This window comes from Rhamphochromis sp. 'chilingali', assembly GCF_963969265.1.
Source record: "Rhamphochromis sp. 'chilingali' genome assembly, chromosome: 8".
NCBI classification, from domain to species: Eukaryota; Metazoa; Chordata; class Actinopteri; order Cichliformes; family Cichlidae; genus Rhamphochromis; species Rhamphochromis sp. 'chilingali'.
The window spans coordinates 13,150,843-13,178,554 of NC_137935.1; the positions used below are offsets into that span (position 1 = coordinate 13,150,843).

General features: G+C 37.7%; 1 protein-coding gene across 6 annotated transcripts in view; it reads right to left on the minus strand.

Annotated features, from left to right (window-relative positions):
- Nucleotides 1–27,712, minus strand: part of ncam1b (neural cell adhesion molecule 1b) — an 84,482-nt gene that overhangs the window by 50,191 nt on the left and 6,579 nt on the right. The window lies entirely within an intron of this gene.

The window sequence follows — 27,712 nt, forward strand, 5'->3', positions numbered from 1 at the left end:
TGTAAAATATAATAATTATACCAAAATTTGGCTGCGGAAAATGTTTTTAAATTGACTAATGTGATAAGTCCATTATAGGAAGCTTAATACAGAAAATAGTCCAGCAAAGGTTGAATGGAATAAGCTCCCTTAGATAAGAGGAGAAAAGATCTACTATTAGGATTAGGAAGGTGAAGTGGCCATTATGCAGAGGGGTAGGATGTGGGGCAGCTGATGATTTTACATTACAAAGCAGGAATGTCACAGTAACTAACATCATTAGCATCTAGCACTAAGCACACTGAGTAAAATGGCAATGTTCTCTGTGCATTTACTTGCCCCTGAAATTTTAACAGTAATACGACTTTGAGAATTTGCTCGGGGGAGCGTTAAAAGTGGTACAGTAAAAAACAATCAACTCAGAATATACAGTGTACTCTAATATAAAATAGAAATGCAAAGGCTGCAGGATGACCTATAACACACTAAATGCTCACCACTGCAGTGTTTGAAGACAAACAAAAGATAAAACAGATGCCTTGTAAAAGCCTGAAAAAATTTCATCTCATTACCAAAATCAAGGTCTGTAAACTAATTGTACCAATCTATTCTCTGTAAACCTGCTAAGTAGGGCTGGGCTATATCATACCGTTCACGGTGATACCGGTGTAATTTTGGGCACCGATAGGAAAATGAAATATCGCGATAGAACATGGGTAAAACGCGCACGCGCAGTGCCTTTGTTTTCATACGCACATGGCGGCAACGCAGAATGAGAAGAGCGAAAGTGGATCGTTAAATGAAACGGATGAACCAGAATTGGTTTGTAAAAATGCTGCAACTTCAGTGGTGTGGAACTGGTTTAGCTTTCGTATGTCAGATACACAACAAAGCACTATTTTTGGTAGAGCATGCTAGCGGGCCGTCGTTATTACCGTGTTGTTTGGAAAATACGGCACAATTAAAATCAATCCTTTGATTTTTCTGAAAATCGACAGTGCCCCTTATAATCCCGTGTGCCTTATGTATGAATTCTGGTTGTGTTTACTGACCTCGAAGCGATTTTATGTCGTACATGGCGCTCGAAAATCTGTCAAATGTTTTAGTACGACTTTGCTAAGCTACGAAGCCGCACCGCTTGATGGATTGTCGGAGTATTACGGCTATATTAGGCAGGCGCCTCGCAGAGTGACACGTACTGTATTACCTAATATTACCGTATTGTGTGTGTATAACCTATTTTTTAGTTTTGTGGATATTATCCATGGTTATGCTGAGGATATGTCAGCCAGTTTCCACTGGAAATGCCTTTTGGTTAAACTGTCAGCAAGGAATTTGTTAAATATTTATATAACTTTAATGCACATAAAAAAACAGCTGCTTGTTTAAGTGAAAATACGTTGATGGGGTTTTTTGCACTAATAAAGTTGTGGAGTTGTAAAGCATTTTGTCTAGTGTCAATTATATCGTCAGTTAAATCGTTATCGCAAATTTTCAAATGTATATCGTGATAAATATTTTTGGTCATATCGCCCTGCTCTACTGCTAAGTAATGATAACTGTTAAACTAATAGAAAGAAACTTGGTGAGTAGTGACAGAAATGACCTATACTTTTCATCTAACTCTCCCAACTGTATGGGTTGAATTATTGTCACAAAGTCAGAAAGCAGTGAGCCCAACTCTAAAGCCTGTCAGCATACTTCACAATGCTGCTTTTCCTATTAAAATCAACAATGCAAAACCACTTTCATATCCTCCGAGCAGGCTGACATTCAAGTCCCAAAGGGAAATTTTATCACATGATCCCATATCCTCTTCCCTTCCATTCAACAAATGTTGTTTTTCCTTGTTCTGTAAGGTATTAGAATACAGTAGCAACACACCTGCACCATCTGAGAGTTTTCCAAATGGAATTGTTCTGTAGGCCAAGCACTAATTGGTTCTCTCAGATTGAAGGCAGAACCGTTGCTCTTCTTCGCTGAGAGTTATGAAGACAGGGTAATTGCTCTCCAACGAGCAGCTCACTTTTCATACATTAGTGAGGCTAACAAGCTACTGTAGTTCATCTTGTTAAAGGGCAAAAACTCTTTCAAAGCAGAGGGTGGCAAAATTGAAGAGAAGCAAATTTGTGGTCTAGAAATTTGATATGCATACATTTCCCACACAATCAGATTGTATAGGAAAACAAATATTGCAAATATTTTGAATGCAAGCTCTTGGCTGCAATAAATAGCTTACAGGGAATGAAATACGCTTTTCATATTAATATGAAAAGAGTGTAAATATTTTCTGTTTCATTATGAAACTATGGTGGCGCAAATTAGATTAGTGAGCGGCTACACTATTGGTAACTAACAGGAAATCTGAACAATTGAATAAGCTTAGACTGGATCACCACATCAAAGAACTTAAAGGAGTAGAACTGTAGATAAGAGTAAGCAGGAAAATTATTTTTGCCTGTAGCATACATTTCAAACACGGTTTACCAATAACTGTGATATTTCTTAATTCCCCACCTTAAGAGTATTTATAGCATTACTTGTAGCATATTTCCAGAAGTAGCAGTTATAGTATGCCAGTTGGTTAATCTACCTAATCTAAACGGTCCAGACTGAAATGACTCAACTGCTGGATAGACTATATTTTGAACAGTCACAGCCTTCAGATGATGAAACTTCTCTCTATGTACTGTATTACAGGTTGTTTTCATAGTAGAAATACCAATTACCAGGAAAATACTTCATAGCATAGCATAGCATAGCATAGCAAAGCAAGATAGATAGATAGATAGATAGATAGATAGATAGATAGATAGATAGATAGATAGATAGATAGATAGATAGATAGATAGATAGATAGATAGATAGATAGATAGATAGATAGATAGATAGATAGATAGATAGATAGATAGATAGATAGATAGATAGATAGATAGATAGATTGATTTTAGGTTGTGTGCAGCTGTGTTTCTTGTGACTTTGGTAAAATAGACTGCCACTGGTGTTGTCTACTTGCTAGTAGATTTTTCTCAGTTTCAAGGGAAACATAACACTTTTTACACATAATCGTGTGTCCTGTTAAATTAACACTGTCTTTCAATGTTACAGACTGTTAGGGCTGCCAAGTTTGCTTCCAAGCTCACACATTACTGTCATTTTATTATCTGCCACAGATGCTAGCAGATACCTTAATGATAACTAAAGGCTAATGATAACAGATGGCTAATGTTGCTGTCAGGTAACTGCCAGTACATCTCGGCAATTAACTGAAAATAAAGCAAAACCGGTATTCACCTCTAATCAATGTGATCTTGCCGATGTTGGTTATTACATTTGATTGTTTAAAATCTGTTAGTACGCCTCCCAGTATATATGGTACCTTTTAAATCATACCACCACATGTGTTGTCATGTGACTTCGCTGCACCCAGTCTAGCATGATGGAGGAAAAGCCAAACACTGAGCTGATTACCCAACTTTAGTTTGTCCAATTAAAATCTGTATGGGTTCTTTGGACAATTTTTTTGGCTTTAGTAAAGACAACATCAAATAAAAAGGAGAAAACTGTGGGGAAAATACTTTCATCTGTTACAACACGAGTACAGTAATAAAAAATAAATACATCTCAGCTTCATTAGTTTGGCATATTCACAGTACAAAGAGAGTGAACTATGAGGCCAAAAACAATACATATACTTCTGCAACAAATCTGAGTCGCAGGTGCATCATATCCACAAATCCTGCTGAAACCCAAGACATAACCTCATATAGGGCTGTTCGATATAACAATATATATCAGATGATGATATAAAAACATCTATCATTTCATTTTACGCCATCGTTTGTTTCGTGCTGTCGCAAAATAAACTGTTTACAGCAATATTTTTTCATCGTTTTGATGGTCACTGTAGTGGCTATATTCATTTCTTAAAGTTCTCTCTTTCGCTTATATTTAATATAACCACACTACCTACGGACAAACGTCTGCTTTTATGCGTTGTGGTTAGCAACAACGACGGTAAAACCATCGCGTGTCCGCTTGTTTATCTTCCACATAACCCTTTCACAAGAAAGCTCAAGATCCTGTTGAGACTTTTCAAAATAAACCGAATCACGTAAAAGAGTATGCAGAGTATTTACGGATGAGAAGCAAAACAGAGCCGTCAGGTGCTAAAAAATAAACCTTAGACTCAAATGTTAGAACCGGCTTTTCCCCGCAGCATGCCGTGTAATAAATACTCACAAAGAAACAGCAGCCGTTACAACATATGTCTAAAGATGTATAGTTTCATGCATCTGTTAAAACACTCGACTACAGGTACACAACGCCCAGCTGGAAAAACTTCACGCAACTTGAGCTGCCCGAGATTCACAGAATTTACAAAAAATGTTAAATTTTTGTGATTTATACCGTAATCGGACGATAGATGTCTTATATCGGGATATGAGATTTTGGTCATATCGCACAGCCCTAACCTCATATGCATCTGCCAATAAATATAACTACACATCGTCTCAACGAAGCCGCTAATGACTGTTACTGTCCCATTTTCTACTGTCCTGCAGCCACTTTTCAAACTGACTGGAAGAGAACAGACCAATTCAAAGAAAGAAACCCTACCTCCAAGTAGTGTTTTACAGCAAAATTGGAGACCAACACAGGCACACCATGCCCAAGAATAAATGCAGCCAATACCATAACTATGTTGAAGGCTCTACATATAGATTCAACAGAGACATATAAATGACGTCCTGTTTGTGTTGTGTGTTAAGGCCCCGATATCTTCCAAAATCTTCATTCTCTCTGCACAGCCTCTGTTCAAACGAAGCCATAATAAAGCATCCAAAAACAAAACTAAATTTGTTTACCCCAAACATCTTTGCCCAAGGAACAACAAATGTTTGTAAAGTTTCAAAACAAAATTTAATGCACAAAATCAAAGAATGTAAATGCAATGTAACTTTTTACATCCATTCCTTCCTTACTATTCCTTATCATATTAGATATTTGAGCTTGATCGCATTGAGTTGCACTATTTTAACTGTAAACACCTCATCATAAAACACAAACAATAAGAATTAAACGTTAACAATTTACAGGGAGAGTATGGCTCTTGAATACTGACGCTGGAACAATGACCTAAAAATGAGGATAGCAGAAGATGGTCTAAAGAGTACCAGAAGGTGCTATGTACTACTAATTGCCAAACCTTACCTTAGGCTCGTAAAACTTGCGTTCATATAGCAGTACCATACACAAACCTGTGCTATGTTTCCTAGCCGTTAAGGCACCCAGCAATAAACTGGATGAGAAACCTACAGAGAAATAAACAATTCAAGTAGAAAAGACTGACCCAGTTCTGAAGAAACATGTAATTTCCCTGCAGTTCAACTTGGCATTCAATTGCTTTTACATAAAATGAACACAAAAACGTCCCACTGGGGAGTGCCTCATCCAAATCAACCTGAACGTGTCCGCCTATGATGCAATAAACAACCCAGGAACACAAAGTTACAATGCAAGGTTGTCAGGAAGTATTCAAAGAAAATTCAAAATTCAAGAAACAGACAAACTGTAATAAAAAAATAAAATAAAAAAAGATAATTACTGTAAATAATAGCTGTTGTTGACTAAAACAAAATATGGCTGGAATTTAAAAATCAACTGCCAACAACTGGTTTAAGATTGCTTGTCTCACCCAAAATCTAAGCTGCAAATTAAAGTCTTACTTAAATGAAATAATGACAAATTACATCACGAAAACACCAGCAATGTTTGTCTGTTTCTTCTGCATCCAAACAATAACTATGCTCCTGACATTAGCAGTTCATTTGTGATGTAACATTTTCTGTAGCTCTGGGCAATGTCATATTTGGATGCAGGCTGATTATGACTATAGGAGACAGCTTGCAGTGTCAATAATTCATGACTCTGTAGGTCATCAACCACACAGTGGTGTTTTAGTCTTGGAGAAATCTCATTAAATGCATACTAACATGTATAAAAAATGAAATTATTATTGGTAAGATATCATCAGTTACATAGTTTATTTATTTGCTGCTTCTCAATGCAGATCACAGCATGATGCTGGAAAATGCAAAACATGTTTTGCCATCTATCTGAATACAGCTGTGGTTTGGGGACCAGAAATGGCAGCAAAAATCCTTCTTGAAACTCTGCTATCATTTCTATGTACGAGATTCTATTTAAGGATCATGTTTGCCATTTCTTCAGAATAGCCATAGGGTATTATACTACAGCACATGCACAATTTCATGCACATGTGCTCGCACGTGTGTACAAGCGTTTGTATGTAACGACAGTAATGGAAGGGTAAGATTTCATGAATGAAAATTATGTACATTGATGTCCCTGGGTTACAGCAATCAGTGGCTGCAGCTGGAGGACCTTTAATAGCCTCATGTAGCTTAAACCTATCTTTTCTAGCATGGCTTGTATCTTAGATCTACATTTCCCACAGGAACACACTGTTATTTTGGAAGTAGCTGTGTAGCTAAGATGTGAAGGGCAAGTACACTATATGGATAAAAAAAAATTATGCAGAGTTTGGCCTTTTTCTTCTGGCCTCTGTAGTTATCTTAGAACACTCCGGGTGCTGAAGCCTAGGCTGTCGGATGTTGTAGTAAGCCTCGACCCAAGCTGTGACTCGCCTCACTTGCCATGTGGGATTGTGCTCATCATCTATTCTGCCAGCGTAAAAAATGCACACACATTCAAACACTTAAACTTTAAGCCTGCCAAACCGACAGTCACAGTAATAAACATCAGCTTGCTATCTGTGGTTTAAACCAAACAAAAGATTGAACGTGTCCTCCAAATAAATGGTGTACTTGCCATGAGGTCAAGGAAGCTCATAATACATTACTAAAATTTATATTATTCATATTTGGCTTTTCAGCAGGGACACACAAATAAGAATGCGTGCGCCACTGCTTTACTGTCAAAGAGCATTTAATTGGCAGCTTCTAAATAACCGGAAAGCAAATGATTCTATAATTCAACTGTCTCCAGAAATCAAGAGCCTCTTGCTCAGTAATGGTGCCAGTGTGTTTATAATATATTGAAAGAGGCTGACTCATCCGTGCTCAGTGATGATTTGTCCCATGCCAACAAGCTACAAAAGCTGCCAATGATTTACAAACTTAGGCCAATTTATGGTGTTGATTTGTTATTACAAGTACAAAACTCAACTAATGCATTTGTCACTTGAGCAAACCATAACCAGATTTATTTATTACAATGCACAAATTACAGCTAGCAAGCCATTTGAAATGACAATAATATATGCATTTCAACATTTGACTTGAGAATTGGTCGGTTTCACAATGCAGCAGACACAGACTCAAAAATTCCGAACACATTTTGATTCCTAATTCATACTGGTATCAAGAAAACCATCTAATTACAAAAAAAGGGGATGGGAAACATTTAATCTTAGAAAATGTAGCACTGGGATTCCAGTTTGAAATGAACAGTCTAAGCCTTAAACACCAAAATAATTTAACTTTTAATTTAAAAAAAATATTTATTGGAAAGGCATCTTCAAATAGTCAATACATCATTTTGTACATTTTGCAAGACATTTTATTTTATTTTAACTGCTTTGTTTTTGCAAATTTTATCATGATGAGTTATTGCTTGTACAGAATATCATGCCCACAGCCTTCCTGGCAGGAAGAGGGATGGAGCTTTTTTCATACATGGTTGTTTTGTGCAGGTCAAGCAGTAGGACTCCTGTGCTGTGTCTGTCACAGGAAAAAAAATTGAGTGCAGCACTCATTTTAGAGAGAAGGCTTACATTCCTCCAGATAAGATGGAGTTCTGGATGGGATTTTGAAGTCAGGACTGTGGGACGCTGATAGCTGGTATGGTTCCTTGAGTGCAAGCCGCTGCTTCACTTTCACTTTCAGGAGAAGCTTATTGTACAGGTTCCGGTGGGAGCAATGGTCAGGGATTCGGCTTAAAAGAAACACAAACTGTGCTTTAAGTCTGTATTTTTAATGTCTGATAACTTTCCAATTTGATGGTATCACAATTTAAATAATAAGAAGCAATCCTAACGTGAACTAGCAGTAACATACTGCTTTGAAAACAAATTAATATCTCGTAAAACATAAATGTTCTTTTGGTTTGCTAATAGCTTTACCACATAAGTAACTACAAAGTAACTCAGGTAATACTCTCCCCATCTCACACTGTCAAAACATGCTAATTCAACTGAGTATAGTTGTTAAAAAAAACAACAACTATAACTGTCATTTTCATGCATAGAAACACATTTCTTTTCTGTTAAATCTTATGTTGATGCTTAATGCTATGTTAATCTTATTGCTTCATATTTCCCTACATTTATTCACTGAGGTCACCAATTTGTGAGTTGCTCTTTAAGTGCTCAGTTTCAGAACTTACTAGTTTTAAGGAACTAGTGAGTATTTGCTTGCCGCTCATGCCTCTCAACCACAGTTATACTCATTTCTACCAGTTGCTATGGAAACGTGTTTCCCCGCTCCCTTCTCCCCTTACTTTGACATCACCGCTTGCCCGCCGCTCTCTCCCTCTCTCTCCCCCTCTCTGATTGGAGGCAGCAGTGCAGCCTCAGAGGAGTGACTATTTACATTGAAGAGGCTGTCAAAACAACGAACACACAATTTCAGCTGATCACCGTGGCTGCCTTCAGTGGTTGAGCCGTTGGTGGTAGTAGGCTTGAATGTCTCTACCAGCTAACTACATACTGTACAGAGCTATAAATTCAACACTCTATACAGTACCATTCAATAAAACTACTGGATGTCTAAAGAGCAAAGGCTCAGCTGGTGCTTGCCTTATTATATTTCCAGTCTCAGGCATCGATATCTGCAAGGCTTTAGACAGTTGGGGCCTCTCATTTGTGCATTACTTTTCAACTATAAGACTGAATAACAGATGGCTAGCAGCTTACAGTCACTGTTCATTAGCTCTAAAAGAAATGTTTATGAGTCAACCCAAAAGGAACCCCTAGCACAGAAATATGACTGGTTCCTAATTATGTGGATCCATTTCAAAGCTTTCAACTTTTAATACCAGATCTTTCTGTAGCATCTATAACACCGAATAAGGATTATCTTTCAAATCATCTTAATTTCTTTTTCCTAATTTATAAATAATAAATTATATCTGAAAATTTTAATATTCTCCGATCACAGTCTGCAGAAAACAGGATGTATATTATGTGAATCTTAGGTGTTAAAAAATGAAAGTGAAAAATATCACTTGGAATACTGACGTAATCATCATATTTATGTGTTATATAATAGGGCAGAACACATTAAAATAAGAGGCTGAGGCAGCAGAAGCTGAGCTGCCACAGAGGGGATGATTCAGATTTTTATCTCTTGTTAAAGAGTGGCTGCTTGAAAGGTTTTTGGCTGTGATATTGAAGTATTCTAATATAATGCATATTTTATCTCATATCATCTTTATCATATTGTCATAGGCCAAAAAGATGTGTGTACTGTAGCCTATGCCGTTCACTATAAAAAAGGATTTACCTTAAATACAGATTTAAAATCAACTATATAAATCTGACAATTCAGTTTTTTTAAAACTAAAACACGGACCTTTTTCGTGTTGATCGCTGCAAAATTAAAATGTGTCAAGTACAGATCTAGGCAAATGTGGAATAATGTGATGCTTCAGTGCGCTGGTTCAGTTTTTCAATTTTCATCGACTGTATTCATGAGCAAAATTCAATTTGGGAAGTTATTTTTCCAGGTTTACACTTGAGTGTAACACGCTCCCAGACATGACACTTTCAAATTCATTTTACAGTCTGCTGGAAAAAAAAAAGAAAAAGAAAAAGAAAAAGAAAAAAAAACAAGGACAAAACTCACATAATAATTTGTGTTGTGGTAAACACTGCCATGGTGCTCAGAGATCTTTAACATCGAACAGAAGCCAAAATATGAGTTTAAATGATCTCTCTCTTTCTCTAATGGCCATATGCCTCTCTGAGCTGCATCCCTTTTCCTCTCTGTGCTGAAGATAAGCTGTGACTCAGTGAGCTACGGTGCAGTCCACTTCAGTGGCCAAGAGAAATTTGCCCTCATTCAGGCAATTTAGTGTGAGTGCCCCTCAGCATCTGCCTCAGCTGTGCACCACACAACAAAAGCCCAGGGAGGCGGAGAGCTGAGCGCCTGTGACCCATCATGCCATGCTGCGTGCTCCTGTAATGAATCAGTATTTAGAAGGTTGAATACAAGGCCAAGGAGACAATATAGACATTGTGCTATCAGAGACACTCAAAAATTAGGTGAGAAAAAGCTTTAAAAATAATAATAATACACAGAAAACAGATTAATTTTGGCATAACAAAAAACAGATAATTCTGCAAAAGAAACCAAAACAATCCATAATAAACATGTTTTGTCATCTCAAACAAACAGATACATGATCCTGTGAAAAAAAAAAAACATAATAATGCCCAAAACCCGAGTTTGATTTTCATCCAGCTTAGAGCTCCAGCAGAGCTGTACAACCTGTGCGAGGACTGAGAGAGAGCAGTCTGTCACTATGTCTAAAAAAGACATGCATAATCAGTGAAATGGAAAGATTCTTGGAGGCTGAATACTGGAGACTCTGCAAGGAATTTTTATTTACAGTTTGAATTCTCCGTGGCAAGAATAGGGAGCCTGTGTAACATCAACAATGACTGAAATGTTAACCATCACTGTCTGTCACTGAAAAAAAAAAAAAAAAAAAAAAAAAAAGAGAACACTCATCCTTACAGATTAATCATTACAGTGTTTCTCCTGTGACTTCCCTGATGGTGCTAGTCACGACATACTCCCCTGAAACAGCCCACAAAGCAACCACTCCGCTTGCTACTTGAGTGAAAGCCATTAAGGTTTAGCAGAATAAAAAACTATAAGGCTGTGCTAAATGGGCAGATTTTCATACACCTCTAATAATTAATGTAACAACAAAGAGGGGGGAAAAGGGCTAACTGGGAGGGTAGGAGGACTGGACGGAGGGAGCCAAAATGACCACTCAGCCACAAGATGCCTGTGACTACACAGAACCCCGAAGCCTGGCACATGCACACAGCTCCCTCTGTGTGTCCATTGAGAAAGCAGACAAGCTGGGACGAGCCGGATAAGCCTGCCTGTGACTCCACCAGGAAGAGGATCAATAGGAGGGAATGCACCATTTCGGATACAGCCAGACAGAGCCAGGGGCAGGGCAGAGAGGCAGAGCAGCACTTGAGTGCTCATTATGTTGTGTAGGATGACACAGTGTGTGCAGCCACTTCTGGAGTTATCTATGAACGGAGGGAGGTGTTGCAAACCCCTCAGAGATTAGGGCAGACCACACAGTAATTGGATTAAAGCACTAATGAAAATAAAAACTGGCATGAGCACATCTCCATCAAGGTTACAGAGCTCAGGAGGACAATCACATGAGCTAGCTGATAGCAGGTGGAAAAAAATAAATAAAAAAAATCGCTCGCCAGGAGTCCAAAGCTATCGCACGACCAGACAAATACTGGACAAAGTTCATCGTGGCTGCCTCTTTCGGCTCGCTTGCTGGCATGGAAACAGTTGGCTGCAGCTGAGCATTTGGACATCACCCACCAGCAGTCAATCACATAGCAATGTCCCGCCTTCTATACAGAGTCTCAAACACCTGCCAAGTATCAAATGCCAGTAAAATTTGTCTTTGCCAGTAAATAAACAAGGGTCAACCACCACAGTGGCCAAGACGATGATGCCTCAGCTGCCTTCTCCTGTCCTCAGATTATGTCCCTGCTGACCAGTGAACACTTTCTCCACTCTAAGCCAATCAAACCAAAGCAAAACAGTGCCTGTGTATCAAACAGGTTTCTGATGAGCTGTTTTAAGTGCTGGCTCTACACACAAAAAAAATGCTAAGCTGTTATTTCCCACTTGACAATATGATTAACCAGCCAAACACCACTTTAAAGATGACCAAACAGACTGCATGATGAATACAAAACTGAGTGACCAAGCTTGAAATCAAAGCGTTTACCTGTTCAACAGATTACTGACTTTTTCACCATGTTCTTCAATTGTTCCAGAACATGAAGCCGCACTCAAAATGAGTGGGTTTGTGTTACGGCTCACTCACATCAAGCGTGAAGATTGTAAGGAGAGAAGAAACAGCAGCACGGCAGAGAGAAAAGTAAAGTAGAAAGTAATGTTCCATAATCAATCGAACATAATTAAACTGATGAAATAATATTTTAAGAAAAGAGAAATATTTATACTGTCAAATGGGGTTTAAAATACTTGTTTTGTATGTTAAATGTCAACTTACTTACTGCAGTTAGAAACCCTGTGTAATAACCCTATTTTGATTTCATTTAATGTGTGATTTCAAAATACTAAACCAAGCTGTCAACAGCTTCCTGCAACACCAGATTTTTGCAGCATGTTTCCTCCTCTTATAAAATCCATATGCATAGGATCTCTCTCCGTCTTACTAATCAGCCTCCAGTCTTCAGTTCAGTTCACATGGCCGATGTGTATAAACAACATTTTCCCAATTGAAAAACTGGCCTCCTGGTTGCAGTATCTGAATAAAACCCTGTTTATTACAACACAAGAATGATGACAAAGACCCTCATTTTTTTTTAACAAATTAAAAACAACAGACTTTATAGTTTTTGTTGAAAAATTTTGTCCTGCAAGACACTTGGGACCAATTGCTGAAGTGGGTACCTTGGTTAGGGACAATAACAGGCCTCTTCTGTTAACTATTGTGCATGTTCATATGGTTAATAAACACAGCAGCTACAGGAAATACAGTGACAGGAGTCAAAACAGATTCTTGACCTTAAAAGTAATACATATTTATATAACAACAAAAGACATTTATCAGCATACTTTTTATATTTTGGGCTACTGAGGTTGTTTGAGTATAGCAAAAATCCAAAATGAAATAAATAAAAATAACCATAGCACCTGAACCTATTAGTTTGGGCTTCTAGGGAGTCAAATTCCACCACTATAAAGAAAACTGGCAAGCTATATTTATAATTCAATACAAAACAAGAGCATCATTGCCAGAGGAATGCTGCACAATAATCGCTTTATCTCAATTATCTTTTCATAAGTGCTGGAAGCCAGAATGGTAATTGAAAATAAAATTATTTTAATTGTCCAGTCCTGCCCAGGGTCATGGTCAGAATTCTTATTGCAGATTCTGACTTCTCTGAAGTTGTAAAGTGCTTTGTGACAAGGACACTGTTGTACTCCAGTAGAATGCTGTGTGTTATTCAAGGCCATTCCCGATGTCCCTCATTAATCCATGCCACATCTAATTGTGCTAAGCCATAACAGCAGGCCATTAGCATTCTTAAGCAACACTGCCATCCTCTTCCAAAATATTTCCAGTGGCTGACTAATTAGCGATGTTGTCATGCAGCATCAGGATAGGCAACACCAGTTAAGAGTTTTTAGACACAGGTGTGCTTGTTCAGGCAAAAGCTGAACAAGGTGATGGAAAGGTTCAGGTTTAGGCAGAAAAGACAGTTATGACAAGAGACGATCACGCAGCGTGATAAAGTCATCTGTTTTGTGTTATCTTTCGGTCCGCCAAGTCTGTAACACAAATGTTGTGATTCAGTTATTTAACACTTATAGTCAGACAAGTTCATATTCGACACATAGACTAGACAAGCAGTGACTCATGAACAACCTGTTACTACACCTGCTAAGAAATCTGTCCATGGTTAATGTTGGCATTTAACATCAGGCATTCCTTTCTGTACAAATCCAAAGAGCTAACACACATTTTTTAAAAAAAGAAAAATTGTATTAACATTCAATTCACTTCATCGCACTACATATAGCTTCTCAAATGAACAACACGAAAAAAAAAAAAGAATCTTTTTCACTTCAAAAAGGTTTTCATTTCTCTTCTTTAGAAGCATCTCCATCATGTTTGCTGTATAGCTGTCAGTAAAAGAGAGCAAGGAAAGCCCAAGGTTGTGTTCTGCATTCTTTGAGACAGACTGACAAGGCGTGGTCGGGCTACACGATGGTTCCACTGAGGGCGACAGATGGCACAGAGGCACCTTATGACACAACATTAGCTTCCACACATACACACCTTCTTGGCCAATCAGAGACTGGACTATAAAAATAGACACTGGGACAGGGCTAGCCTCCAGAGAGTTAACTTCCCTGTTTCTAAGAGCTAGGATCTCCAGAGACGTCCACAAAGAGGGAACACTTTCACTGCCATTAATCTAGGCACTAGAATTTTTTACAACTATTAGCAACACAATGCCTTTTAGATCCTTTAATACCTTGTTATTATACGTGAGTGTTTTCATTATCATGCTTTTTATTTCATTATCAGTGGAAATGTATTTCAAGGCAGTTATGCTGATGATATGTATAAAAAAAAGAAAAATCACTAAATTTGCTATGATTTGTTATGGATAGTTACCGGAGCATTTCATTTGGTTGACCTTCAAATGATAAAAAACAGTCAAGCTACCCGATTGGTACAGATTCAGTTTCCCAGCTTAAAATTCATTAAATTCAGCCTGAGGTAGAAGGAAGGCGGTATACGCTGCACGTTCGAGCTGTAGTTCATTCAATGTTCTGTTACAAAGCCTGTGAGCTGTGCTAACAGAATACATTTGTCAGCAGTAAAAAGCCTGGGAAATTCAGAAGTCGGAAATGTAAGTCATCTGAGGAAGTCAGTTTAGGTCTTCTTTTTTTTCCTTTGAGAAACTCAGGTCATTCCCAAGTGAGGGGACATATTAAATAAAAGTTTTCATGTAAGTCATGTTCAAAATGTCTCAGACACAAATTTTCCAAAAGAAAAAAAAATCAGACTGAAATAATTTATTAGAATCATGTAAGGAGACCCCACATATTCACAATATAGTACCAAAGACACTACAATATATGTTTTTTAATCAAATGGAGGTTCTACAAGTTCTACTACTACTTCTTCTCCTCTAGCACTGTGAAATATTATTCAGCAAGTTAAATAGAGGCATGAAAGCTGCAACTGTTTGCATGTAATTGCTTCAAAACCATTCATTTGCAACACAGAGGATGCAAAATCCCACAACCTCTGTGAGATTCTACAAGAACACAAATAAATCACCCCCGATTCCATGTGTAATACAGTTGTGACACATTTTTTAAGTTTATTGTAGTACTCTGTGGGTGTAATCTGCAGGTATTAGTGTACTGAAGGCACAGTAATGCTGTCACACTAGAGCAGGGCGATATGGCCAAAAATATTTATCATGATATATATTTGAAAATTTGCGATAACGATATAACCGACGATATAATTGATGCGAGACAAAATACAATTCCACAACATTACTAGCGCAAAAAGACAACCTTCCATTTATTTTCACTTAAACAAGAAGCTGGTTTTTATGTACATTAAAGCTTTATAAAAATGTAACAGTGCAAATGCAAATTCCTTGCTGAAAGTTTAACCAAAAGGCATTTCCAGTAGAAATGGGCAACCATGTATAATATCCACTGAAGTTAAAAAGAGGTGCTTTGCAACATTAAACTGCAGTGTGCAGTACGCATTTTTCGGACCATAAGGTGCACGGGATTATAAGGCACATTAAGCGAAACAAAGCAGTCAGATAAATCAAACTTTATTAAACTCATTCTTCTTGCTTCCTCCACTTCTGTACCATTGATTCATTAATGTTGAATTCTCTGGCAGCTGCTCTATTCCCATGTTGTTGCAGTATATTAATGACTAACCTCGTATTGTGGATGGATTATCTCAGTTGTTCTCCTGACTGAAGTTTGGTCCGTTTACAGCATCCTGCCATGCGATTGCATTTGTCTCTAACCATGAAGAACCTTCACGTTAACTTTTATAAGTGGAAAAGTGTTAGTGTTCGTCCTCCAGCTTCACTGTTTATGTTATGCTAACATAGCTGTGTCGCTAGCGATCACATAGCACATCATTATATACCAGCTAGCCCAACTTCAGTAACCCTACAAACGTCAATGCTGTTTAGTTTCCTGTCTTCATTTATGTTGGAAGTGATAGCAGAGCTGCACGTTTGATTTTTTTCAGAAATCTCTCCGTCAGAACATGCTATATCATGCTTAGGTAAATAGCGAAACTAGCGAGCTAACTTCCGCTAGCTTCCTGCTAACTTCTAACTCCGTTAAATGTAATAACTTTTGTTTTCATGGATGCCTGGAAGTTAAACTTTATAGTTACACCTGGTAAAGCAGCAATGCTGATCGTTTTATTAAAGATGAAAGAATTTAGACAGTTTTTAACTCTAAGTGATGCTGCAGTGTTGTTTGACCTGAAGTATACGGAGTTTAGGACCCAGATTACTCCCAGATTTAAGAGCATCTTAGTCCGACAAATATGACAATAACAACGGCCGCTTGCATGTTCTGCAAAAAAATGTGCTTTGTCGTGTATCTGACGGACAAACACCAAACCAGTTCCACATCACTGAAGTTGCACCATTTTTACAAACCAATTCTGGTTCATCTGTTTCACTCAACAATCGGCCATGTGCGTATGAAAACAAAGGCACTGCGCATGCGCGTTTTACTCCCATTCTATCGCGATATTTCATTTTCCTATCGTTGCCTAACATTATACCGGTATTACCGTGAACGGTATAATATGGCCCAGCCCTATGTCACACCCCATTAAAAGTGCACCTTTTAGTGGAGTTTTTTGTTGACTCATCCATATGGTGAGATTTTAGTGTTTGGAGAGGCTAAAAAAAAAAAGTCTGTTTTGGTGGACCCTTTAGAAGTATGATGACTTCCCTTATCACCTGTTGTCAATAATAAATGTATTCATGGTTTTTACTGCTCTTCTGAGCCTCCTGATTATTTCTGTATGCTCTCATAATTTGCACAACACACAGATCAGGCTGAGACCAATTATTTTTGACAACAGCATACATTTTTACCCCTGTGTAGCTCCAGCTTGTTTATGATGGCCACTGTCGCTGGCTATTTAAACGAGACACTAGCAGAGTAACCACAGTCGCCTCAGCCCACAGCATCCTGGAATTGTGGGAAAATCTGTCAACCTATCACTGAAAAACCACCAAAAAACCTAAAGCAACACAACAGCTCTGTGATAGAGCCCTGCAATCACGATGTCTCATGTTGCAAAAGAATTTCAATGCTGCATTCCTCCATGTTTATTTTCTAATTAAGGGCTGGGCAACACATTAAACTGCAATGATTTGGACACAAACTGCATATAGTGCAGTCCAAATGAAATTAAATAAAAAAAATTTCTTGATGAATATGATTGTAGATCTGCTACATTAAATGAGGGTCCTTTGAGTTCAGGAATACAAGGCAATACTAAAAGAATAACTGTTATTTCTTTAATTAATTGCTCATTTGTAAGAGAAAGTATGGAAAAAGAAACAAAAAAAACACTGACTGTATGCTGTACATTAGGGCTGCCACAAACGATTATTTTGATAGTCAACCAGTCACGATTATTTTTGCGATTAATCGACTAATCAGATCATACATCCATTGGACGTAAAACGTACAGCTTATTGCACCAGCAGCATCTGCTCTTATATAACTATCATTAGCTTACAGCTTTAAGTGCTTAAGGTCTGTGCTAACTAAAAATAAAGACAAGATGATAGTTTATTAAATTTTTATGAAATTTGCAGATTGTGATCTGTGAGTTTAATAAACTCAGCCGTCTGCTCCTTGCTATCTAAAATATAACGGGACACTGGAGTATATTCTCAAGCATCTCACACTTCTGATAATCAGTTGTCTGCTTGACGTTTATTCAGCTGTGTAAAAATTATAACTTTATCTCAGCCAAACCGATTTACTCAGGAACAAATAAAATACTGAAAAAAGCCAAACAATAACATTTTTAAGTTATCTAAGTGACTTATATATCATGTTTAACCTGAGTAACGAAAGACCGCGGAGGGTTTGAAAACGATTTGCCGGGAGTCCGGTGTTCTCACGGGCTCTAGTGAGCCTTGAACCCCGGCTAGCTATCAAGCTGGTGGATAACTGACGTCTCCGAAAACGTTGGAGCGCTTTTGAAAATATGTGGTGTCTTGATAAACTGAGCAGATATTTGAGGTTTACACAGCTACATTCGCGCCTGAAAATATGTTAAAAGTTTATTTTGTGACCCATAAAGAATAATAAGAGTAATATTAAAACCAACTAGCTGCCGCCATTGTTGGAAACTGAGCTGGGCTGCGCTATGAATTCTGGGACACTGCTTCTTCTTCTTTGGGGTTTAACGGCAGCTGGCATCCTTGTACATGCAGTGCTGCCATCTTCTGTTTCAGTCTGTTATTACACTCTTAAATCCTACTACTCATTCCTGCGTCTTTTGGGATCTTACAAAGCTTCAAACGATGCCTCGACTAATAAATTAGTCGTCGATGGTAATCGCGACTAGTCGACTAATCGTGGCAGCCCTACTGTACATAGCCATTGCTATGTTCTGTGATAGGCATTAACTGATGTAACTGTTACATCATTGTTTAAGAAAGATCCTCAGAATATATGACTAAAACCACTTTTTTGCTCATATGAATACCTGGACAGCTGGATCAAGGAATCAGCATAAACTTTTAAAAGTACTTTTATATTGAATGCCAACAAATACAGTGCCTAAAGGTCCAGTAAATTGAAATGAAAGACCAACTCTGAATAGTTTAAGTATTGCAACATAATACTCAAGGTCATAATACAAAAAAATGACAGGGGCACTTTTATTTGACTCAGCCTCTTCACATCAATAAACCTAATGCACACAAACAACTGTATGCACATCTTTACCAATATGGTTCACTCACACCAGTGTTCTGAATCTCACAGCAGCTGATGTCAATAATACTTAATGTTTCAGCATGGTGGCAGCACTACTAGTGAAACAGAGCCCTGACCCTGTTCAGTCAAAATGTGTTTTAACTGTTATTGCAGCCACTCATGCAGAGAAAGCAGCCATGTGCTGTCATAAGGTAGAGAAAAGTCCTTCACGGGCATATTCCTCTTTCCACTAATGGTGGGTGTTGTGAAGGAATCTCCACTGGGAATATGCACTCAAGTCACTAGTATGCCACTGAGGATACAGGGGATCATTACTGTTTGCTAACAGCATACATGCAGCCTCATAAGACATGTGCTTTCTTTTTACTTTTTTTTTTAGATTATTATTCACTGCAATAATGGTTCATTAATAAGAAATGCAAATGTGAAAAATAAAACATGTTCTGATTTGTTTGTTGTGCCAGTCTCCCATTGGTTTAAAATGCATTTAGCTTGACAAAGATATGCTCTGAGGAATACACCACCATAAAAATCTAACAGGGTTTGGGTTAAGTAAATCAACACCATTTTAAGGGACTGTTAACATTTGAGCACAACCCTTGTTTTGAGCTGCTCTATACTGAAGCTTTATAATCACAACCAAAAGGACAGTAGCATTAAATACAATACTAAAACTATAAAGATAATCTTGGGAAGATGGCAATGGTTCTTATTGGCGGTTTTCATGTTTTACTCCCAGTTTCAAACATATTAAGGACGCATAGATGACCCGCCCCCACACTGGCTTGGTCACCGTGACTGGTGTTGTGAGATTATTTGCTTCAGAGCAATTTTCATCTGCTGTGGCATCTATGGAAAAGATGCACGATGGGGTTCATGACACATCCGGCTTCTGCTGGCAAAGAGAGCAAGACAGCTTTCAGCCAGTGGAAGTCAATGAGTCATACTGAGTAGGGATCCTTTAGGGAGCAGTGTGAGAGACAGGGTAAAACAGAGCAAGACAGACAAGCAAGACAAGATGCCAAGCTCACAGCACGGCATTAAAAATAGAAAAAAAGTTAGGTTCAAAGAAAGCTCTGTATTATACAAATTCTATTTGGATACTGCATTTTAGTATCAAACATTACTTGGATAAATCAAGTGGTAAGCTTTATTGACTACTGGTTGATTTTTTTAACTACTCTTTTCTGCTGTAACTAGGTATCATTGTTTGGATTCTGGATATTTAGAAGCACCACTAATAACAATAAAAATATTCCCCATCAATAAAGTAATACAGAGGACATATTTTAATTATTTAATAATTCTATATAGGATTTATCATATCAATTGTTTCTGGGGTGAAGAACTGTTTTCTAATTCGTCAACTACTCTTTATCTACAGCTCGTTTTTTATGATTAATTTATATTAAATGAAGAAAATGATGAAGTGTAATGGCTTTTTTTTTTCCATTTAGTTTTTGAGCAATGATACTTTAATATGATATCAGTGAACCAGCACTAAACAAATACTACCAAGTGTTTCTTGATGGGTTAGTACTCAGACAGTTTAATGTCACTGCTTGATCAGTAATGTTCAAAACATAAAAAGCTATTTGTCAAGATTTAAAGTGAAATTTCATGAGTTATGAGTCATCAGCACTTTTTAGGGCACCAAATATTTACAAGAGCTGCATATCTATCTATTAATGTGAAATTCGACTTTTAGTTTGATAGTTTTATTGCAAAAAATATAATGATGGAATTTCCAGAGCTATGTTGAGATTCTTAGTTTTTTCCTAGGTTTGTCAATAAATGTCAGACTCACTATCCCAAAGCATCCATATCAATGTCCACAGCCAGAAGACTGATGTGGAATTACTGGCAGAACATTATGTGTGCGGAGTTTACCCTACCAATATACGACTTTGCCACTATGCCTAAGTGTTTTAACACAGCACGCAAGATCAATGAATGGAAAAAAAAAATCTATGACTATATGTAGCTCTCTGCCTTTCCGGAAAAAATACACAATATTATTTTTTGCAGGAACAGACTATCAGTATAATTACAGCCTTCAACAGCGAGTTCTTAATTAGGAGTTGTTCCTCTTAACGCAAGTGACGTCAATCTCCATCACAGTAAAACAGGGTTTTGGACTCAACTCCAATAACGTGGTGGACTAACAACAACACAGACATGGAGATGTGATGGTGTACTGGTCCTAGAGACCCCAACGATATCTAAACAGCCTTCAGCATTTCAGATCACATCCCATCCATCACCTGCACCCTGTCATTGTAGCACTCCAGTGGTCTCTGACTCAGATGGACAACTGAGTTTTCCAGCTGCACCTCCTAACCAATGGGTGTGGGTGCCAGGTTTAGGAATTCCACAAAATGTTCTGTTAAGCTGACCATAACACTGCCAGTTAATGTCAGGAATCCAGTGCTCCCAATAAAAACAAAATAAAATGGCCTTCAACAGCTTCAGAAAATTGCTTCCACACCCAAACTTCTGTGGTTACATTTGGTTAGTTACAGTGTGAATGAAAATGGTTGGGGTCTGTGGTAAATAGAGTGAACCTCTTCATGTGCTACACACTCCTAGTGAAGCTACTCTGTTGGGGAAAAAGGGTTGTTGCGACTCCCTGTTAGAGGAAATACAGTGGAAAGCATTTCAGTTAGAAGTTAAACACCTCAAATTGAAGTGAAATGTCTGTCAAATGGTGAACAAATATGAAAACGCATGGCAGTAGAGTGCAAGCAGTAAGAAAGCAAATACAAGGACATGGTCTAGTTTTCTTAGCATCAGTTATTCATTATTCATTGAGATCAACGACCACGGGCTTGCATCCAGTGTCAAAATAACAAAAGGTCAAAGTGGACGTTAAGATCTCAGAGTGTACAGTGTAAAATCTTCATCCTGCTCAAATTTCAATAGGAGGATTGCCAAAACAGTCCACAGTGGTTTTCGCACAGCTAGAAATAAAGCAGACAGCCAATTATCACACAATGATACAATCAGAATGAAGTAATCAAGCAAACTGATCAGAAATTATCTGTAAATATTACATATTGGAATCAAAATGAACACTTTTTTTTACCACGTCAGTGCACCTACAGTTCCAGGAGATAAAAAAGTTCTGCTAAGAATTAAAAATAGGGTCCATGTTGCCATGTAGGTTTCTCTCTATCTTTGGGCATATCCATTACATAATTTTAAGATTGCTCTGCATGAATGAGAATGAAATGAGGTTAATTCCCAGCCCCAGTGATATCACTTTCTAAATTTTCCTCTCTTCTAATGCTCTTAAAATCCTAATACTGAAACATTTACCCATAAAATATAATTAACTTGACAATAATATGACATTTAACTCATCCCTGTGGCTACAGGCTAATAAATCTACAAAAAGCTGATTAAGAATATGCATAAAGTACTTTTGAATACAAGGTTATTGATTTTTATGCAAATTGTAAGGGTCATTTGTTTATCATTACATTAAAAATTATCAACATGCTTGGTTTTCCACATGTATGGATTACATCACATAACCCCTGCCACATGTAAAACCATTACATGTGGCAAAACGGGGTTTTAACACTGTATAGTTTTGTGACTGTTTATTTTCTGTAGGTTTAGGGAGTAATGCTTGTCTGTGAACTCACTGTCATTATTTCAAAGTGGATCCTGCATGTTGAATGGATCAGATATAGCTATAGCTGCTAATGCCCCCCTGGAGATAGAGCCTTCTTACTGTGATCTAATTAGCTTTTTTTTCTCCTGAATGAGTGTCACTGCACTAGTTCAGTGATAGATTTTTTTTTAAATCATTTTGCTTCTACACTAAGACAAGCACAAAAATATAGATAAAGATTGAAAATAGGGTATACAGAAAGTATACTATTATTGATGATGAAATGCAGAGGGATAAGAAAATCTGCTTTATTATTTCATTACAAAACACCACATACAATATTTTACTACAAATGACTGGGTATAACAGGTAAATTGTCTTACAGCACATTTAATCTATATTAATACCAACAGATTTTTGAGTCAATGGAGCCCCTTTAGAATTACTCTGCAACTGATCTCTGATCCAGCTGAGTATGGGTGGGTGATGTTGCATCCTTCCACTTTAGAAGAATTAGTGATCTAGCTATTAGACATACATAACTTAAGCTATATGTTCTAAGATTAGTTCTTCAACTGCTATTTGAAGTACTGCTATTAGTATAAATAACTGGAAAGTGGCCTTGAGTCAAAGTTTCTGAAAAAGTCTAAATTTGGGCCCTATTTTGCATGGTACACAGGGGGCTCATTTCAGGTCATGATTCATCTTTAGCACAGAAAAGTCAATGAAAAACTTTAAAATGGAAAAAAAGTGTCTTACATTGATGAAGTAGGCGTGTGCCCTGTTCAGAGTAGAATCAAATTCCGTGTAACCTAGTTTCACATAAATGTCAATCTCGTCTTGTTCTTTTGGTTGACATTCAAAATCTAGTTGTAATGGCTCACTAGCTTTTTTTTATTACTATTAAAGCTTTAGAACACAGGGTAGGTTGGAGAATAAAGTGTTAGCCTTCTGATTCTCTAATAATATGGTGATTTCTTTGTATCTACTCTCGAATTTGTCTTTTTTCATTTACGATTTTGCATTGTCTCCAGCTAACTGGGTGTAGCAGCCACCCAGAAAAGCAATTGCAAGTTGATTTTCTGTCTTGAGCAGGGCAGCTCTGGCTTGGATAACTTACTTTACAATTTTCCACAAGTCCTTCAAGCAGGTGGTGACCATTAGCCCTCTAACTTTCACTGATTAAGGTAGCAGATTCTTTGACATTTTTTAATATATATAAATGGTCAAACATCAAAAACACGAAATGCACAATTTTACAGTATTTAAAAGATTTTAAATGTTAAGACTACATTTTTCATCTTTCCACACTAGTAGAAACCTCTAGTGGTACCACTATGATGGATTTTTTTCCATAATTATATTACCACATGTCAAGACTGGGAGAAACAGAGGTATCTTTAAGTTGCCAGGCAATGACTAACCCTGTAGAGGAGTATAATGTTAGAGAGGGTGACACACTTTAGTGACTGAATCAAAAGAAAGCCTAGGGCATAGCAATCCAAATTTTCCCTGCTTTATGCATGGTGATGCATCCTACAGTGTTTCGGTAATGAATGCACCACGATGTGCATGGATGCATGAGAAGACGCACACACTGCTTCCCTTCACGCTACACAAAAGAAGTTGAGAGCCAAATCCTAGCCAACAGCATGTTACTTTATTATGGAAAGATGAGACACCCATTTTCTTAAATCAGACATACTGTAAGCTTGATAAGACTCTGTAAGCTCAAGCTGAGGAGGCTCATCTGCATCTCATGTAAAGTGGGACACAGTTCCTCCCAGCACGGACATGACATGATTGTAAGCCCATCTCTTATTTCAGGGGGCCACATGGGCCACAGACGAGGCTGTGATGATTTAGTTTGGGTCACAGGAGTGCTGTCTCTCCTGGCTTCTCTAACTGCCAAATAGGGCACAGAAAGGCCAAACAGAGCCAGCAGGTACTCACTTCATATCATCCTAAGCAAGGCAAAATAAGTCTTTATTTAAGGGTGAATAGCCAGGAGAGAAAAGGTGACACATTTTGAAAGTGCATCAAGTATTTAAATAGATAAGTGGAACTGGTCAACTCTGGTAAAACAGGACTAGTGGTTTTGATCAGTTCTATTATACCCACTGACAACCTTAACTGTTTGCAAACATTTAATTATAACATATCTCCCTTAAAACATTGGATGGAATTAGAGCATTAAATTGACTTGCCTACTCCAAGTAGATAACTGATACTCAAAATTTTGAAAATTCCACAAAGGGAAAACTTCAAAGAAGAGAGAATAATGCCTAAAGGTTTGTGAGTTTAGGGTTACATGTCCACCGGGATACTGTGTTCTGTTAATTCAATGAATGACAAGGACACATTGCCCTAATTTCATGCAAGTGCTGAGATATTAGCATGTCTATATTAGAGATGGCACGATACCACTTTTTTATGTCCGATACCGATACCGATATCATAAATTTGGATATCTGCCGATACCGATATGAATCCGATATAGTGTTTTTTAATCAACAAAACTGTTTTTTTTTTTTAATATCTTGCTGAATTTTGTATAAGTTCATACTCAAGTTTAAAACAACAACTACACTAAAGCTATTCTGTTATACCTGTATGCAAAAAAAAATATTTCATAGTTCAGCAATACTGATCAATCTAATAAACTTAAACCTACACCATCCTCCCTATTCTGGTATTTTAAAGAGTACTTAGCATAAATATTAAGCAACCTAACTAATAGGGTTCCAACTCCTAGCAACAAAAATAAATAAATAAAAAATAGGGAACCCCCCTCACGCTCCACCTCATGATGCTTAATCGACGTAATCAACCTTAATTTGATGCAGTGTGAAAAAAAATGCACAGAAATCAATTATTTTTCAAGAAATATTAAATAGATTCAACATCTTTCTTCAACAAAATTGCAGACTGCACAGATGGTACCTTCCCAAAGGAAGTAACTTAATAGTTACTATATACAGTAATGGACTTCTATTCCTTTTACATCAAATTAAAACTTTGGGTGTAAGATTCGGATAATTATTTATTAAAAGCTAGACATTTTAAATGAGAATAAAGAAAAGTATGTCTTTGTGCCCCTTTTCCCTGTTAATGCCCTATCGGCCCCCCTGGCTAAACTTTGCTAGATCCGCCCCTGCACAGTTACCAGCGTCAGCTGTAGAAAAAGATCCTCGAGTAGAAATTAATATTAAATAAATTCTAACAACAGCTGATCAAGCTTAAACGTGCTGCTGTTGTTCAGCCGCTGGTTTCCTCTTTCTGGTGCAAAGTGGGCCAAAAGCAAACTAGAGAGACGGACTCGCGACAGAAAAGCCGATCAGCTGATCATTAAGCAGTTTCATGATTGAAGTAGCAGCAAGAAGAGGCAGTCGCTCCATATATCGCTTGTTAAGCTTAACGCAGGAATGCTTTACAAACATTCAGAGATGGACTTACACACTTGCTTTACTTCTCTCGGGGATAACTTTGTCGGAGATGAAATGCCGGGTTGCTAGCGAAGCTCCACATGCTATCCAGACCACCGACAGGTCCCGCATGCCACAGCCGCTCTATCACGTGATGCATACTGCTCCAACGCGCTAACGTTCTGAGGTGAGTTACGGCGTGTTGCAAGTTTTGTGAGGTGCTTTCGTGATATTTAATGGATCGGATTACATTTTTTATTTTTCTCCGATATCCGATCCAGTAATTTAGGTCAGTATCGGACCGATACCGATACGTAATATCGGATCGGTCCATCTCTAGTCTATATCTGAGAGAAGCTGGAACAGTCTGAAGTTACTCTAATGTTCAGCAGTGTCTGAAGCAGATTTTTCCTGCTCATATACATTAAAAACAAGGCAAACCCAGCTTGCCTCCCAGGCCACTCTGTTCAGTTTACTTTAACCTGTTTCATACTTTTAAATTAAATTTGATTAATATTAATCCCAGATATATTAAGTCAAAACTCCCAGGAATGCTGTAAGATCTGTACCCCAGCAGAAGCTAATCATGTTCCTCCTACAGTATCTCCTACAGTATGTTCCTCCTACAGTATCTCACAGGGTAACATGCACGTGTAATGCTATCTTTTTTAACGTCCTTAGGCACTGAATCTCCTCAACTCTCTCAGACCTGGATCTGTCTAATCCAGTCCCCATCACCAAAGAGTCAAGCAGTCCTGGCTTGAATAAAAACACAGTCACCCCCTCCCTTGCTGCTTCATCCTAATTCTGGGTGAAAACCTTAGATTCTATGAGAATGTTAAAAATCATGTGTGAGAGGTATCAGAGCTACTGAGTAAGGGAACGGGAATCATGGACTGTTTAACAGTTAAAGTAACATAATAAATTTTTGAAATTGAACATCTCAACAAATAAAACACTTGAAAAATGAATAGCTGACAACTGTCTCCCAGAAACTGTTCCCAGTGCAGTAGTCGTCTCCATAATCTGTTACATAGCGAAACAAATTCGGGTTCAATAAACATCCTCTAAAGCTTAGCAGTAGACTGTCAGTGGACACTCATATGATGGCAGGTTAAGTTATTTGATAAGACAAAACAAAAATAACCGAAACTGGAGGTGATAAGATATGGGCTTAGCCTTTTATCCACTGTGGCTGGCTGGATTACTCAGATTTCCTTCAAATCCAACATTTAACACAATTTTGCAGAGATTGCCTTGACACTAGAAGTCCAAGGTTTAGTAGGTTTAGTAAAGTCTTCAGATACACATTACACTAGCATTCCTATTACAGTTTTAATTAATAAATGATAACCCTGGACACAAATACATTTGCTTTGATCTTCTTTGTCTTTTGGCTGGTCCACAGCAGACATATGCCTGCATCTCACCCTATCCCTAGCATCGTCTTCTGTCACACCAATGCTTTGCACTTCCTTCTTTTCCCTGGCAGTTCCATAGTCAACCTCCTTCCTCCAATATATCCACTATTCCTCCTCTGCACATGTCCAAACCATCTCAAACTTGCCTCTTTGACTTTGTTTACAAACTGCTCAACCCGTGCTGTCCCTCTGAAATACTCATTTCTAATCTTGTCCATCCTGGTCACAGTCAATCAAAGACATTTGGTTTAATATGTTGGGGGCATTATATAGGGCAGTCAAGAAACCCTATATAATGTCCACAAAAAAGATGAATTTATCAAAATTACACATTTAGATAATTGTTAAATTTAGTTATCCAAAGAAAATTGCCAAATAATCTTTCATTTGAGCTTGAATAACATCCTTTTAACATCAACAAATGACTGACGCTAGCTG